General features: G+C 29.7%; 1 protein-coding gene across 2 annotated transcripts in view; it reads left to right on the top strand.

The window, feature by feature from the left end:
- Nucleotides 1-18266, top strand: part of LOC145259198 (calpain-D-like) — a 153244-nt gene that overhangs the window by 61077 nt on the left and 73901 nt on the right. The window lies entirely within an intron of this gene.

Raw genomic sequence — 18266 nt, 5'->3', positions numbered from 1 at the left:
CTTTCATTCTAATAGATGTCAATCAGTTCGGTTTAAGTCTTAATCAAATCCTCCCTATCTTGTATAGTAAAGTAGTTAAACCTAATATCATTTGGATTGTTCAGATTACTTAATCATGTTGACTCACTGGTTCTCGTTGGATTATCTAAGTTAAGTAACGTTGAACCTAGTCAGTACTAAATGGGTGACCATTTGGGAATATCAGGTGCTTTATGTGCTCTCCGCTTATCTCGACATTGTTTCTAGTTGTCCTGGACTTCCTCTTGCCACTGGACTCAAAATAGTGCCGATTCAGGAAAGGTTGTTGTGGATTCTGTCTCGAACAAGCTCTTGCCCTACTCTTTTTGCAATCATTTGTGTTCTGGAATTGACTGGTATTTCAATGTTAAGCCTGGTCGCACTAGCTTGAGATCACAGCATCATCAAAGGAATGGTAATCTTTGCCAGTTTTATAGTTTCTATATTTTGTATGAGGATTAGCGGTTGCATAAAAAAATGAGAAAGATTTAATCCAGAGCACACAAAGGCAGTTTTCTTTACTCAATAAAGTTACAATTATGCATGTAATATGCCCTTGCTTGCCAGAGGTAGTGATGACCACAGAGTGCTGTATCTTGATATTGATAACCCTGCGTTTTCATCAGAGCTTTGTTATCCAGGAATCTCTGGCACTATTACATTGCCACTGCCACTACCATGGTAAAAGTTTTTGAACTTTAGGCGTTTACAGTGAATGTTAAGTTTTCAAACTGGGGTCTCTAGATCACAGGGGATCCGCAAGGGCAAGATAAGGGGGTCCTAACCAATTTGAAAAATAAATACAGATTCAGACTTGCCCCAGAAAGTACTTATGTTTGTGTTTATCATCAATATCAGCAAGAATTGATGCAAAGTCAAGCAAGCACATCCTTCTCACTAAGTATTTTAAAAAATCCTGCGTAATTGACGATAAAACCATTTTTAAAGTGCTATTACTGTTTTTATTTACACGAAAAAATTAATTTTTTAATAAAGCAAAATTTAATTTTGTTGCATTTTGCATCAACATGGAGCATTAATTTATTTGAATACTTATGTCAAACATAAAGTTAAGACCAGTTTTATTGCGTTAATGTAAAAATTTATGCATAAATTTAATAAGCGTTCATAAGGAGTCCCTAGGGAAAAAACCTGAAATATAAAGGGGTTTACAAGTTTGAAAATTCCTGGTTTGGAGAATATGCTGGCTATCTACCTCAAAGATGTCTTGCACATTTTTTTCAGTGGACAAGAACTTGGTGTTCAGGTTCCAGCCTAGCATCAGACAGAATTTCCATGAACAGAGTTTTTTTCCAAAACTTCCCATCTGTGGAACACATTATTATGGGACTGTTTCCCTTCAGACTACAACATGATCATCTTCAAATGCTTACTATGAAGGTCAAGTTTATTCATGGAAACCAGCGTGAACATTATTACTTAATTTATGTGTTTGACTGTTTTGAAGTATGGGGGAGGGGTTCTAGTCTCTGGCGCTTAGTAAATGTTCCGAATGAGTTTACTTATGATTGAACCCATTTGTTATCTGGGTAGCTCTAAAACTATCACATTGCCATACTAACAGTCTGTGGATGTGCTTAGCATCAGGGAGAATGTCCACGAACAGAGTTTCTTTCTCAAAACAATCCCTCTGTGGAACACATTATTATAGGACTGCTTTCTTTCAGACTACAGCATGATCATCTTCAAATGCTTGTCATGAACCTTTTCAATCCTCTCGTGAATGCTTGTATTTAAACACATTTGTGATATAGCTGGGTTAAACCTGAGTAGTTTCTCGTCAGGACAGAAAAACAAACTCATAACACAAATTCATTTGTTAGAAAAATATAAAATTATTATCTTATTTCTTGCTTTGTGTGCACATTTTAAGCGGTAGACAGAGAATACAGCAGGAGGAGGTGGATTCAGTAGCAGCTTGGCTTGTGGCTGCTGTCGCTTTTTGACTGTTTGGCTCTTCAGCCTACTTATATATTGATCTTTCGTCTAGCAGGTGTTTCAATCCTGAAAGCTGTGGGGTCAATTACTTGACCTATTCACCTCTAGCAAGATCAGTTTTGACAGTTTCACCTCCTCACTCAGTGCTTTTTAGCTTCAAACCGTCCTGCGTGAGCTTGTGTGTATGTATGTGTGCATTATCAACATTATCATTCCCCAAATCTCCCCAAAGATCAGGCTTTCTGAAGATACCAGTTTCCTGGCCTAAAATACATCAAACATTGATGTCATTCGTCTTATTTGGAATCTTTGGACTACTGTTGTCACCTTGAGTGCCATTTTTACAACAAACAGGAATTTTTATGGAATTTCAAACAGAACCACTTATTCACTTCACGGAACCCCTTATTTACTTCACGGAACCCCTTATTCACTTCACGGAACCCCTTATTTACTTCACGGAACCCCTTATTCACTTGACGGAACCCCTTATTTACTTCACGGAACCCCTTATTCACTTCACGGAACCCCTTATTTACTTCACGGAACCCCTTATTCACTTCACGGAACCCCTTATTTACTTCATGGAACCCCTTATTCACTTCACGGAACCCCTTATTCACTTCACGGAACCCCTTATTCACTTCACATTCGACAGAAACATTACCGAGTTCAATAAGTTACACCTGAAGAAGGTCAGAGATTATATTTACGGAAACGTGAAAATGACACTCAAGATGAGAAAAGTAGTCCAAATATTTCAAATAATACGAAGAACCAATCCTCATCTAAAAAATTCAGAAATGGAATATTGATGGCATTGTTTTTTTACCTTCCCTTTGAAAAACTCAATCATGTTCTGCAAAGCTGGAAACAAGAATTAAAAAACAAAACAAAACACCACAAATCTTTATTTGAAGATATAAAAGTATAAAAACTTTTGCCTAAATAACTGGATTCAGCATTAAATGACTCGAAAAATATTGTGATATGTCATAAAACAAAACCACTAAACCAAACACCATGAATAAATATTTGAAGATGTAAAGAACTTAAAGCATACATCTTTTACCAAAATTACTGAAAAGTGTTGATATGCTGTAAAACACAATCAAACAACCAATCCTCTCATAATATTCTTCATCGTCCACTAGACAATCCATCCATCTGATTGATTCTTGTATTATTTGAACTACTGTTCTCGTCTTGAATGTTATTCTCAAAATGTTTTGACCCATGTGATCTCTAAACTTTTTCAGGTGGATCTTACTGAACTCGGCAATCTTTCAGCTGAACTCTGAAATTTTTTTCTGAATTTTTGAGATGAGGATTAGTTAGTCGTATTATTTGGAATCCTCGGACTACTCTTTTCATCTTAAATGTCATTTTCACAATGTTTTGATCGATGTAACCTCCAACCTTCTTCAGGTGTATCTTGTCGAACTCAGAACAAGAACCCGTGGTGCAGTGGTTAAAGTACTTTGAAAAATCAATTGTAAAAGTGATAGTCTCCTGAAGGTTGAAGGTTCAATTCTCGGTGTGGGTGACCAAAAAATACAATTGTGAATTACTTAGGACCGTTATCTAGTCATGGCTGACTGAACAAGAGCATGCTACCTCCATGAAGTAAATAAAGGATTCTGTTCAAAATTCTATCCAAATTCTCGAGTTCAGCAGAAACATTTCTGAATTTGACAAGATACACTTGAAGAAGGTTGGAGGTTACATCGACCGAAACGTTATGAAAATAACACTCAAGATGAGAACAGTTGTCCCAAGATTCTGTCATGTGTACGGAAATTTCAAACTGAACCTTTTATTTTATCTAAGGGAGTAGACTCTTCTTGTTCTGTCAGCCTTGGATAAAAGTTTTGAGTAATTCTTGATTATTTTCCTAGTATCACCTGTACTGTAGATTGAACCTTTAATCGCTAGAAGACTGTTACTTACAACTGATTATTACTTAGTACTTTATCCATTGTGCCACAGATTTGAGATGAACAAGTTTGACAATATGAAGGTTTGAGATTACATCAGCCGAAGCATTGTTAGAATAACATTTAAGATGAAAACAGCAGTCCAAATAATTCATAGTATCAATTCTCATCTCAAAAAAGAATCATTAACCTTATCCTTGAATGGCTTCTAGCCTTAATAAGTTGTGACCAACTATTAAAGGAAAAAACTTAAATGCGAAAAACTAAAGACACTCATATTAAAATCCTCTTCAGCAAAAAAAAAAAAAAATAAATAAATAATAATAAAAAAATAAGGAACCAATTCGAAAACCTGGATTATAAACAATGAATATTGAAACCAATCTCATTTATAAAACTCAGTATGTCTGCCTGTCTGTCTCCATTTCTTGCTTTCAAATTTTGCTTTTAGTTTCGATTCTGGCTGATGGCAGCCAAGTCAAAATTTCTTTGTTTTTATGTTTGAAATCACGACTATAAAATGGGTACAATATCATGAAATAATTGATGATTGATTCTATTGTAATATATACGCAATCTGGATAAATTAAAGCATATTTTACGACCGGGCAACATCAGGTGCTCCTTGATAGTATCTTATATTTTAAGAAAATGAATATATTTATATTTCAAAGGGAAATAACTTTGTATAATTTTGATCTATGTAATTCAATAATTCAATAGATGGTACCAACAGTGGCTTATCAAATCTAATTATTTTTAAAGTGATTTAAAGTTATTTCAGATGTAAGTTATTATTATTATTATTATTATTATTATTATTGATCTATGTAGAATCGTTTTCATCCAATTATTTTTTCATATTTGTATCTTACTACTTACAAATTCATTTCATAACACAAGGAAACATCTAAAAAAAAAATTTTTCTTAAAGTTTCTTTTTTTTTTACTTCCGATGACCAGTGTTTTCTTTTTTTTTTATTCTTTTATTTTCTTTTACATTCGTTCTATTATTCCAAGACAATTGTTTAAATGTCATTAAACCAATTTATCTGATTAAAGACAAGCTTTAAAATGGAGCAAACTGTATATGGGAAACCACAAGAGACTCGTTTTTCTTTTGCTGTTGTATTATTTCCATACAGGTTTTCTTTTTCTGCTCGTCTTTATAAAGATAATTGGTTTTCTGTCTCTTTGCAGATAGGATTGTTCTTTTCCCTGCTTCAGTCTCCTTTTCAGTATTACGTAGACTCCTCCTCTTCATCCAGCTGACACTTCAAATGCTGTCATAGTTATGAATGCTCTATGGTCCTGTTTGGTATGTATATATGTAAAAAAAAAAAAAAAAAAAAAAAAAAAGCTGTCGTCTTCTGCTGAGTGGAAATCCTGCTTTTGTCATCGCGCTGTTCGGATACAGAAGAAAATAAGCATTCGCCTGTCTTTTTGTTTTTTTTGTTTTTTTTTTAGCTTTTGTGATTATCTTGTGCAATAACGCGGACTACTTTATTTCCCTGGTTGCTGAAATGTTGAAATTATCTGAGGCCGATTTGCAATTTCAGCATACTCCATGAGTTTTAGTGTTTAACCTGGAATTAAATTCTAAATAGCTGATTTTTTTTCCTTCAGAATAGCTACTTTATGTAAAAAAAAATCAGTATTCATAAGTAGTATTTATGTAAAAAAAGTAATAAGTATTTATAAGTAGTATTCATGTAAAAAAAATCATAAGTATTTATAACTAGTACTTATGTAAAAAAATAATAAGTATTCATAAGTAGTATTTATGTAAAAAAATAATAAGTATTCATAAGTAGTATTTATGTAAAAAATATTTAGAACTAGTACTTATGTAAAAAAAGTAATCCGTATTTATAAGTAGTATTTATGTAAAAAATAATAAGTATTCATAAGTAGTATTTATGTAAATAAAAATAATAAGTATTCATAAGTAGTATTTATGTAAAGAAAACGTAATAAGTAATATTTATGCAAAAAAATATTAAATATTTAAAACTAGTATCATGTAAAAAAAAGTAATAAGTATTTCTAAGTAGTATTTATGTAAAGAGAAAATATGTATATATAAGTAGTATTTGTGTAAAAAATAAGTATTTATAAGTAGTATTTATGTAAAGAACGTAATATGTATTTATAAGTAGTATTTATGTAAAAAACGTAATAAGTATTTATAAGTAGTATTTATGAAAAAAACGTAATAAGTATTTATAAGTAGTATTTATGTAAAAAAGTAATACGTATTTATAAGTAGTATTTATGTAAAAAATGAAATACATATTTATAAGTAGTATTTATGTAAAAATGTAATACGTATTTATAAGTAGTATTTATGTAAAAAATGAAATACATATTTATAAGTAGTATTTATGTAAAAAAAGTAATAAGTATTTATAAGTACTATTCATGTAAAAAAAGCAATAAGTATTTATAAGTAGTATTTATGTAAAAAGTAATAAGTATTTATAAGTAGTATTTATATAAAAAAGTAATAAATATTTATAAGTAGTATTTATGTAAAAAAGCAATAAGTATTTATAAGTAGTATTTATGTAAAAAAGTAATAAATATTTATAAGTAGTATTTATGTAAAAAAGTAATAAGTATTTATAAGTAGTATTTATGTAAAAAAGTAATAAGTATTTATAAGTAGTATTTATGTAAAAAAGTAATAAGTATTTATAAGTAGTATTTATGTAAAAAAGTAATAAGTATTTATAAGTAGTATTTATGTAAAAAGTAATAAATATTTATAAGTACTATTCATGTAAAAAAAGCAATAAGTATTTATAAGTAGTATTTATGTAAAAAAGTAATAAATATTTATAAGTAGTATTTATGTAAAAAAGTAATAAATATTTATAAGTAGTATTTATGTAAAAAGTAATAAGTATTTATAAGTAGTATTTACGTAAAAAAGTAATAAGTATTTATAAGTAGTATTTATGTAAAAAGTAATAAGTATTTATAAGTAGTATTTACGTAAAAAAGTAATAAGTATTTATAAGTAGTATTTATGTAAAAAAGTAATAAGTATTTATAAGTAGTATTTATGTAAAAAAGTAATAAGTATTTATAAGTAGTATTTATGTAAAAAAGTAATACATATTTATAAGTACTGTTCATGTAAAAAAAGCAATAAGTATTTATAAGTAGTATTTATGTAAAAAAGTAATAAGTATTTATAAGTAGTATTTATGTAAAAAAGTAATAAGTATTTATAAGTAGTATTTATGTAAAAAAGTAATAAGTATTTATAAGTAGTATTTATGTAAAAAAGTAATAAATATTTATAAGTAGTATTTATGTAAAAAAAGTAATAAGTATTTATAAGTACTATTCATGTAAAAAAAGCAATAAGTATTTATAAGTAGTATTTATGTAAAAAAGTAATAAATATTTATAAGTAGTATTTATGTAAACATTAATAAGTATTTATAAGTATTTATGTAAAAAAAGTAATAAGTATTTATAAGTAGTATTCATGTAAAAAAGTAATTAGTATTTATAAGTAGTATATATGTAAAAAAGCAATAAGTATTTATAAGTAGTATTTATGTAAAAAAGTGATAAATATTTATTAGTAGTATTTATGTAAAAAAGTAATAAATATTTATAAGTAGTATTTATGTAAAAAGTAATAAGTATTTATAAGTATTTATGTAAAAAAGTAATAAGTATTTATAAGTAGTATTCATGTAAAAAAGTAATAAGTATTTATAAGTAGTATTTATGTAAAAAAGCAATAAGTATTTATAAGTAGTATTTATGTAAAAAAGTAATAAATATTTATTAGTAGTATTTATGTAAAAAAGTAATAAATATTTATAAGTAGTATTTATGTAAAAAAGTAATAAGTATTTATAAGTAGTACTTATGTAAAAAAGTAATAAATATTTATAAGTAGTATTTATGTAAAAAGTAATAAGTATTTATAAGTATTTATGTAAAAAAAGTAATAAGTATTTATAAGTAGTATTTATGTAAAAAAGTCATAAGTATTTATAAGTAGTATTTATGAAAAAAGCAATAAGTATTTATAAGTAGTATTTATGAAAAAAAGCAATAAGTATTTATAAGTAGTATTCATGTAAAAAAAGTAATAAGTATTTATAAGTAGTATTCATGTAAAAAAGTAATAAGTATTTATAAGTAGTATTCATGTAAAAAAAGTAATAAGTATTTATAAGTAGTATTTATGTAAAAAAAAAGTAATAAGTATTTATAAGTAGTATTTACGTAAAAAAGCAATAAGTATTTATAAGTAGTATTTATGAAAAAAGCAATAAGTATTTATAAGTAGTATTCATGTAAAAAAGTAATAAGTATTTATAAGTAGTATTCATGTAAAAAAAGTAATAAGTATTTATAAGTATTTATGTAAAAAAAGTAATAAGTATTTATAAGTATTTATGTAAAAAAAGTAATAAGTATTTATAAGTATTTATGTAAAAAAAGTAATAAGTATTTATAAGTAGTATTTATGTAAAAAAGTAATAAGTATTTATAAGTAGTATTCATGTAAAAAAGTAATAAGTATTTATAAGTAGTATTCATGTAAAAAAAGTAATAAGTATTTATAAGTAGTATTCATGTAAAAAAAGCAATAAGTATTTTTATAAGTAGTATTTACGTAAAAAAGCAATAAGTATTTATAAGTAGTATTTATGAAAAAAGCAATAAGTATTTATAAGTAGTATTTATGTAAAAAAGTAATAAGTATTTATAAGTAGTATTCATGTAAAAAAAGTAATAAGTATTTATAAGTAGTATTTATGTAAATAAGTATTTATAAGTACTATTCATGTAAAAAAAAGCAATAAGTATTTATAAGTAGTATTTAAATAAAACAAAAAATATTAATAAGTATTCATAAGTAGTACTAATGTGTGGCTGTTAATGTTTGAAATGAAAACAAGTATCAATGGGAATTTCAATTGAAAAAAATCATCATCATCATCATTGGTTTAACATTCATTTCATAAGCTAGCAGGCATTAGATGGTTTTACAAAAATTGACTTCCAAAACTAAGCTATCTCTGGCCAAGTCTTTATTTATCCATCTTCCTCTTATCACATAATTTCTCTCCATGCTATGTACGTACTTTTTAACTTTTGTCATTGTTCTGTGCACCAGCGCAGCCTACTTTATTCCCCTGGTTGGCGAAATGTTGAAATTAAGAAAAACCGATTTGCAATTTCTGAATAATCCATGAGTTTTACCATTTAACCCAGAATTAAGTCCTAACAAGCTGATTTCTTTTTCTTCAGAATAGCTGCTTTATGTAAAAAAAAATATAATAATAATGGAAATAGCTCCAGACAAGGCATGAAGACACTTGATATAAAAAGCTAAGAACAAAAAAGAAAAGAAAAAATACTATTTCAAAGTCAAACGATGAGTGATAAAAAGAAACAGCAATTCTTCCCCCTTTATTTAATGGATATTTGATGAAAGTCGTTTACAAGCACCGATCCATGATCCAGTGGCTAGAACTGCCGACTATTAATGCGATGGTTCAATCCACGGTTAGGGAAAGGTACTAGCCTAGCCACACTGATAATTTGTGATACAACGAAACAGTACTATATATATATATAGTCATCCACATACAGTACTGTTTCGCTGTTTCACAGCTCATCAGTGCGGCTAGACAGGCAACTACCTCAAGCCAGGATTGAAACCCGACTGTCTGTATGACAGTGAAGGCTCCTAACCATTATGCTATTGGCGGCTGCTGAGCGAGTAGTGAGTTTAACGATGTTTTGACATCATCCGAAATACCTCCGCTGGATTTGTTTACACAAAGAGCGTCGCTTATATGCTAATGGTAATTCGTGTATCACTTCTCAATATGCTCAACTCAAGATGAGGAGCATTATAGTCATCCACAGAGTGTTATAGACAAGGTCTATAAAATCAAAGAGTATTGCAGTTAGGAAAAGCTCAATAGGTTAATCATAGATTAATAATTGTGAAATTATCAAGTTTACATGGGGGAAACATAACAAAATTCAATTTTTTCATGTACGGTCATTTCGGAAACAATATCCTTTTATTTATTCGAGATTTATGAATAAAAGCATCAAGAAATAATTAAAATATTTCAAATATTTTGGTGTCTTCCTCCCCCCACCTTTTATGCTTATAAGAAGACCATATCCAGAAATATTTTGATTATTTCTCGATGTTTTTATTCATAAATATCAAATAATTAAATGGATGTTGTTTCCGAAACGATCGCACATGAAAAGATTGGATTTTATTGTTTCCCCCTGTGTAAACTTGATAATTTCACAATTATTAATCCCTCACCTTTATATGTGTTAGGAAATCACTCCAGACATGGAGTGAAGCCACTTGATGTAAGAAGCTTAAAAGAAAATGAAAAGTATTACTTCAAGGGCAAAAACTAGCCAATGTTAAATGGATGCCGATTTAGAAAACAGCAATTTTTCCCCCTTTGTTAGAAATATCGCTCATGGAACATGAGGACGAAACAACAAAATAAGAGATGTAAGGGTTATGAGCCTGCCAAAAAGGTTCGTTTGACACTTGGAAAATTGCAATTTTATTAGAAAAGTTCATAAAAATAATAAATCTAAGAATGTAAATTAGACATGCCACGTCGATTGGGATGCGAGTCACTGCTAAGAACAATCATCGACTTGAAGCATAAAATATCCTAAATAACTGGACTTGGCATTAAATAACCCGAAAAGGGTTGATATGCCGTAAAACAAAACAACCAAACCAAATGTGTATATATAATTTCTAGCATGTATTTCATGGCTTTAAGAAATTGATTTTCAAACTAACCTATCTCTGGTCAGGTCTTTATTTATCCCTTTTTCTCTCAAGTCTATTTTCATCACTTTCTCATATGTTTGTCTTTGCCTTCCTCTGAGAATTAGACCTGCTACCTAAACTGTTATACATCTACTGACCCCAATAACTCTCATTCATTGCTTTCAATGTGACCATACTAACAAAGTCTCCTGTTCTGCACACATTTCTCAATATTGTCTGAATTTAATCTTGCTCTGAGATCATCAGATTCACTGTATCATTCTCATTTCATTTTTCTCTCCATGCAACATATGTCCTCAGCCCACACTGGCCAGATTTCACCTTCTAGACATTATAACACTACGTACACATATCTGATAAACTTTTTCCTTGGTCGACAGTGATAACGCTCAGCTGATTAGTAATGAAAGAAGTTCTCTGAACATACTTTATCCAATCCCAACATCATAATGAACGTGGCGTGGCTTTCACCCCCGCCTCTCTGTCTTATTTGATATATGACATCATCATTTTGTGAAATCATCCATTGTACCCAGTTATCATCCATCTCTTTTTTAATATATGACGTCATCATTTTTATAACGTCATCATGTGTACACAGGGGTATACAAGCAAGCACAGTACACAATGTAGTATACATATATGGGTTTTAGGATTCACTCCTTGTTGTCTGTTTCCCTGATCTGAAGGCGTGCCAAGCATTATCATCACCATGACACGTAAAAAAAAAAAGCTGAATTTCCTGATGAAAATTATGTTACAAATTAAAATATCGAATTTAATTTTAATAAATAAATATGTTGGGTAGTTGTTTGACCATTAAATTTGGAATTTTGTATGTGTGTGTATATATATATATATATTATTTTTTAGAGGGAATTAAACCTAGTGTCTAAAGAGCAGAGTTTATTTTAATGTACTAGTAAATGTATTAATACTATTGAAAGAAAACAGTGCTCATTGTACTGGAGATATATAATAAGCTCAATAGGTATAAATATTCTAGAGCTATTTTAATATTGAGTAAAACGATTCATAATTTTGAATAAAAATCAGTTTCAAAAGGAAAACAAACAAGATCCACTAGATTGCACAATCGTTTCAGAAACGATGTTCATTTTATTTAAATTGACAATAAATATTGACAATAATTTGACAAAAGATTTGTCCTTTAAAAACAAAGTCTCCTCATCAGCAAAAATGAGGGGGGGGGGGGGCAGTTAAAGACACCAAAAATAAAACTAGCATTTTAGTCGTGTGTAAGGCAGGTATTCCTTTTTTTTTATCTCCATTATAAAATCGGTTTCAATTTAAGTCAGTCTCTCTTTTGGTATGCGGTAATATCTTGTCTTCCAATTAGAATTCCAATATATATATATATATATATATATATATATATATATATATGATAGTAAGAATGTGAAGACAATTCTCAACCTATGTACTCAACAAATTTTTGATTTACAAACTTGAAATTTGGCATCTAGAATATTCAGACATGTGGAAAACTTTTTAATTGTTTTTCATCTGAAAAAAGGGGCTGCTAAGGAGTGAAAATTGAAGAGTTAGTACATGGGGAGGTCATCGGATTTTTATCTGTTTGTCAACTGTTTCTTAAAGATTGTGTCAAGCTGGCCTAATGGTTATCATATTTAACTCGCTGCCTTTAGGTTTTGGTTTCGATCTTAGCTGGAGTATTTTTTTTTTTTTTACTTACAAGAAGTGAACTGTTTAGAAAAAAACATAATGCTCGCATGCACAAGTCTCGGTATCCGTATGAATTAAAATATAATTTTTATGCATATTTTTCGACCAGGCAATGCCGGGCGGCCTGTTAGTATACGTATATAAATATAAGATGGATAAAATATTTCACATGTATGCTATGGCAATTATGAAAAGAAAAAAATCAGTTTTATTCAAGATTAAGCGACAAATCGGCCTCTTTTAATTTCATGAACTACAAAGCTTTCATCGTCCGTGATGCTAAAGTCAAATAAGCAATGTTGTATAGAAATTATGTTTTGTTGAGATGAATTTTTCTGAGATCTTTCTTCAATTGATTTACGAATATAATTTTTAAAAAAGTGATCTTTATTTAACACAGTGAATTAGATCATTCAACACCTTTAAATTTCTTCTTTTTTTTTTTTTAACTGCAACAATGATACATTTTACTTTGAGTTATTTTCGTTATTTTTGAAACAAGGTGTAGAGCCTTTAATGTAGTTGTGTTTGATCTATATTGTATGGTGTTCAGTGTCAGGTACTACAGATTGTGGATAAATGGCGACTGGTGAGAAAGGTGGAAATAGGCAAAATAATGTGTTTCTATATAATAAAGTAAAGTTGATTTTTTTTTTTCTCCTGCATCTACAGTTTGGGAAAAAAGTGAAGATTTCCCAAACAAATGTTTCATAATCAGCACATGCAACATTCCTTACACAGTGTTTCTAGAATATACGTAGCGCAACTAGAATGTCTGCAGTACATCTAAAAGATGTGGAGAACTTCTAGGTCTGATGCTCATCTCAGACATCTGTAGCACATTTAGAATATCTGTGGTACATCTATAACATATGTAGCTCATTTATAATATGTAGCTGATCTCGGACATATGTAGCACATCTAGAATGCATATAGCTCATCTAGAACATATATAGCACATCACTGACATCTGTAGCACATCTAGAATATATGTAGCTCATCTAGAACATATGTAACACATCTGTAACATGTAGCACATCTAGAATCTATGTAACACATTTGTAACATGTAGCACATCTAGAATATATCTATCTCATCTAGAATATATGTAGATCATCTCTGATATCTGTAGCACATCTAGAATATATTTAGCTCATCTAGAACATATGTAACACATCTGTAACATGTAGCACATCTAGAATCTATCTAGCTCATCTAGAATATATGTAGATCATCTCTGACATCTGTAGCACATCTAGAATATATTTAGCTCATCTAGAATCTATGTAACACATCTGTAACATGTAGCACATCTAGAATCTATGTAACACATCTGTAACATGTAGCACATCTAGAATATATCTAGCTCATCTAGAATATATGTAGATCATTTCTGACATCTGTAGCACATCTAGAATATATTTAGCTCATCTAGAACATATGTAACACATCTGTAACATGTAGCACATCTAGAATATATTTAGCTCATCTAGAACATATGTAACACATCTAGAATATCTGTGGCACATCTATAACATATGTAGCATATCAAGAATATATGTAGCTCATATAGAACATATATAACTCATTTAGAATATCTGTGACACATCTAGAAATCAGTAGTACATATAGAAGGTCTGTAAAACTTCTAGATTTTTAGTTCTTCTATTACTGGAATATCTGCAACTCATTTTGAACGTGTGTAACACATTTAGAAATTCTGGAGCCCATGTAAAAGATTTACAGCTCCTCTAAAACATCTGCAACACACCTAGAACACTTGTAGCACATCTTTAGCTCATCTAGAAGATCTGTAATTCATCTAGAAAATTAGCTCATCTTGAATACCTGTAGCACATCTAGAATAAATAGTCCATCCATCTAACGATAAACTATGTAAATGTTAATCAAGCAAATTTATTTACAGTTTATTGTTAGCTGAATAGATGTTCTAGCAAATTTAGTTTCGTATAAGTTCAAGTAAAACATACCTGATGGACAAATTTAATTTGATTGAATTTAAAGTTTTTTTATTTATATTTTTTATGAATAACATCTCCTATATTTTATAAATTTATTGCCTTCAATTTTTAACCTAAAATATGAAAATTCAGAAATATGGCTACCTACCTACCTGCACCTGTAGCAGCATTCACCCAGGATGGGTTGAGCTGGCTCCAATGGTGTTAACCGCATCTCACGTCAAAGTCATCCACCCTCATCAGTTGGCAGCAGAGTCAATGGCATGATCCAGCCATTCATGGTTCCAGTGGCAGACACCAAAAACGTGAGGACCAGACACAATCTCCATATCTGCTTTGACTGTCGCGAGCCAAATTTTAAGTTGACCATCTTGGCACTTCTTCGAACCATTGATGGATGAAATACTGCTAAGATTATACAGAATCAAATATGGTGATATATAAATTAAACTCTCCCCTTGGGCTCTGAATTCCAATGGGTTTTTACTTCGGAAAGATTCCAACAAGTAAGATCTTTACCCTTATGACTGTTAAGGATTTTGCTTTACGTCCAACAATTTTTATCCTATTTAATTCCAGGAAAAAAATCTGTCTTTTTCCAGGGAACATAAATCTGTGTAAGATGAATTTCTGCCATTCAACGAAACACGTGTAAGACGACTTATACTAATAATAAAATAAAATAAGTGTAATGTAAACGTATCTTTTGTTTTGTATGCTTACTTCAGATACTAGCAAGGAAACCCGACATTGAATGAGAATCAACAAATGTTTCACACTCCCATATTTTCTGTTGAAATATGATTTTTACCGTTATACCTCACCTTTTTATATATATATATATATATATATATATATATATGAAGCTCAATGTAAATACAGAGCATATAACAAACAAATGACAAAAGTCTATATTCCAAATTTTATGATGTTGACCATCTTACAATTTATTCCTTTAATTACGTTGACATTTACAATTCTTGACAGTGACTGTTTCATAACACAAAAGCATTCATTTAATTACAAGCAGGACCCGTGGAAATTCCACGGTAGTTAAAATCTTTTAAAACACATCAGTAAGAAATTCCTTATAAAAATGAACGTATGGAAGCAAGTAGAACAAACAAAGAACTTTAGTTTAAACTTTTATTGAAGGTCAATGCGATCGTAACTGATGCTGTTGATATTGTCAGGAAGTGCTGGTGATGATTGAGGCGGTGACAGGGACGTCGATCAGCTGCTTGGAGTGAGAATAGTGGCCAGTCAGCAGGTTCTTGGGAGTCAGATTGTGAATTTAAAAAACTGTGTGACATTGCTGACATCGATTTTGTGCAAGTTCTTATTATATCAATCAATGAATCTATTCTGCCCTTAACTTGTCAGAAGAAATAGCAAGTATCAATCCACCAAAAATTAAAAAATAAAATGCATTTGGGCATGATTACAAAATCCGAAAATTAGAAGAGAAGTTGCAATGACCTTTAATTTCATCTTTTATTACGCCATTTTGAATTTTCAAGTAAAGTCCCTAAAATCAAAATTTCCGTATTAATGTATTAATTAATTAATAGTAATTTTGATATACATGACTGAAAAAAATATTCTATTTAGTATTTTTTTAATTTATTATTTATTATTAATCTATATATATTTACGTAGATAATATTAATATTTGTAATATATATATATAAAACATATGTCTATATATTTATTTAATTTTATACAAAACTAATTGCAAAATGTATGTATTTGATTTCTGATTATACCAATCGTTGATTTTATTTAAATTCTATATCCATGTATAATTTATTTTTATTACTATTTTAATTAAATTTATTATTACATAAATTATAATTCTTTTATTGTCATTTAATTATTTTTCATTTAATATAAAATTTCACTTGATAATATTTTATTGTAGTTTGATTAAACACAGTCAAAGGTCGCTGTTATGTTTAAATGAGTTATTTCCTTTTATCAAACCTAGCTATATTAAATGATTTTTTATTATGTTGATATTTTATTATATCCTATCGGGGGGGGGGGGAATACCCGGCGTTGCCCGGGTGTTTGGAGGTGTGTGTGTTGGGGATGAGTAGATCAAAACAACCCTGTTTAAAAAAAAAAAAAAATGTTGGCCGTATGTTTGGAGGTGTAAAAAAAAAGAAAAAAAAAAAGTTTGACGCGAAGGTGGAAACGAAAGGGGAAGAAACCCTAAGAGCTAACCGTCTCAGCTACGAAGGGAGAGGAAGTGAAAAGTGTCTTGTTTTAACGTTTATAAAGTGAAATTTACAGCTGCGAGAAAATTAAGTTGCGTGATGTTTGACCTTATTAAGGTGAGATATGAGACGGCTGCAAGCCAGTTTTTGTTTCCCCTGCCCCAGCATTCGCTTTTTTTTATACTGAAAAGCATAACAAAGATGTGACGATTGAAAAAAATCTCGAAAATAGCGTGTAAAAGTCAAGCAAATTAAAGATAGACGCACTCCTTCTCCCCTCCCCCCCCGGGTCATAACTGGTACATATTATTATCTAGGGGGGCATATAAAAAGTTTTAAGAAGGAGTGACCCGACCGAAGAAGTCGCGGGGGAAAAAAGCCTATAGCAGACATACAGAAAAAAGCGCACACACACACACACTAACACAAATTTTTGCTTTTATATATATAGACTAGTGGGGGTACCCGACATTGCCCGGGTGTTTAGAGGTGTGTGTGTTGGGGTGGGGTAAATCAAAACAACCCTGTTTAAAAAAAAACAACAAAAAACATTGGCCGGGTGTTTGGAAGTGTAAAAGAAAAAAAAAGTTTTGGTAGGAAGGTAGGCTGGAACCCTAAAGACTTGATGCAAAGGTGGAAACGAAATGGAAAAAAAACCCTTAGACCTAACCATCTCTGCCACGAAGGGAGAGGAAGTGATAAGTGTCTTAAGTTAGCGTTTATAAAGTGAAATTGACAGGTGTGAGAAAGTTAAGTCGCGTGATGTTTGACCTAGTTTTGCGCTGCAAGCCAGTTTATGTTTCCCCCGCCCCATCATTCGCTTTTTTTGTACTGAAAAGCATAACAAAGACACGGCGATTGAAAAATTATCTCGAAAATAGTGCATAAAAGTCGGGCAAATTAAAGATAGCTGCGCCCCCGTTCTTAAGTCGTAGATATTATGATTTAGACAGCATATAAAAAATTTTAAGGAGTGAGCCGACCAAGAAGCCAGGCAAAAAAAGTCTTTGGTGGACATACACAAAAATGCACACATACAACCTCCCCCCACCACACACACACACACACACACACACTAACACATATTTTCACTTTTATATATATATAGAGATTATTTATTTATTAATCCAATTTTATTATAAATTGATTATATTATTTATTTAAATAAAATATTAACATTTAAAATATTTAGATATAAATTAATATGTATTCATGAATTTTATTTGTCAATAATCTAAGTAAAATTATAATATTCAAATCAACAATAAGTTGGTATGTCTATAAGTTATCCTTCCATAATTATATTTCATCTACTCTAATTTACTGAATTCAAATATATCCCAATTTTTATTATTTTAATTGTATCATAATATAGTGAAATTAGATCTCATGCTTAATTTATTTCATATTTTATCTGTAAATTCAAAAGTAATGATAAAGTATTTGGTATTCTTTAAGCTATTCTTTTGTATTAATATTATTTAATTGTGATTATTATCAACATACATTTTACTTCAATCTAACATATATTCATTAATTCATTTGTATATTTTGTTCAATTTTATTTTAATTTTATTTTGATTTGATCTATTATTTATTTATAACCTTATCAGCTTCT

The sequence above is a fragment of the Euprymna scolopes genome, chromosome 34 (assembly GCF_053919585.1).
Source record: "Euprymna scolopes isolate OS-2025 chromosome 34, ASM5391958v1, whole genome shotgun sequence".
Classification (NCBI taxonomy): Eukaryota; Metazoa; Mollusca; class Cephalopoda; order Sepiida; family Sepiolidae; genus Euprymna; species Euprymna scolopes.
Note: the sequence above shows the minus strand (reverse complement) of the source record. Positions and strands in the feature narration are given on the sequence as shown.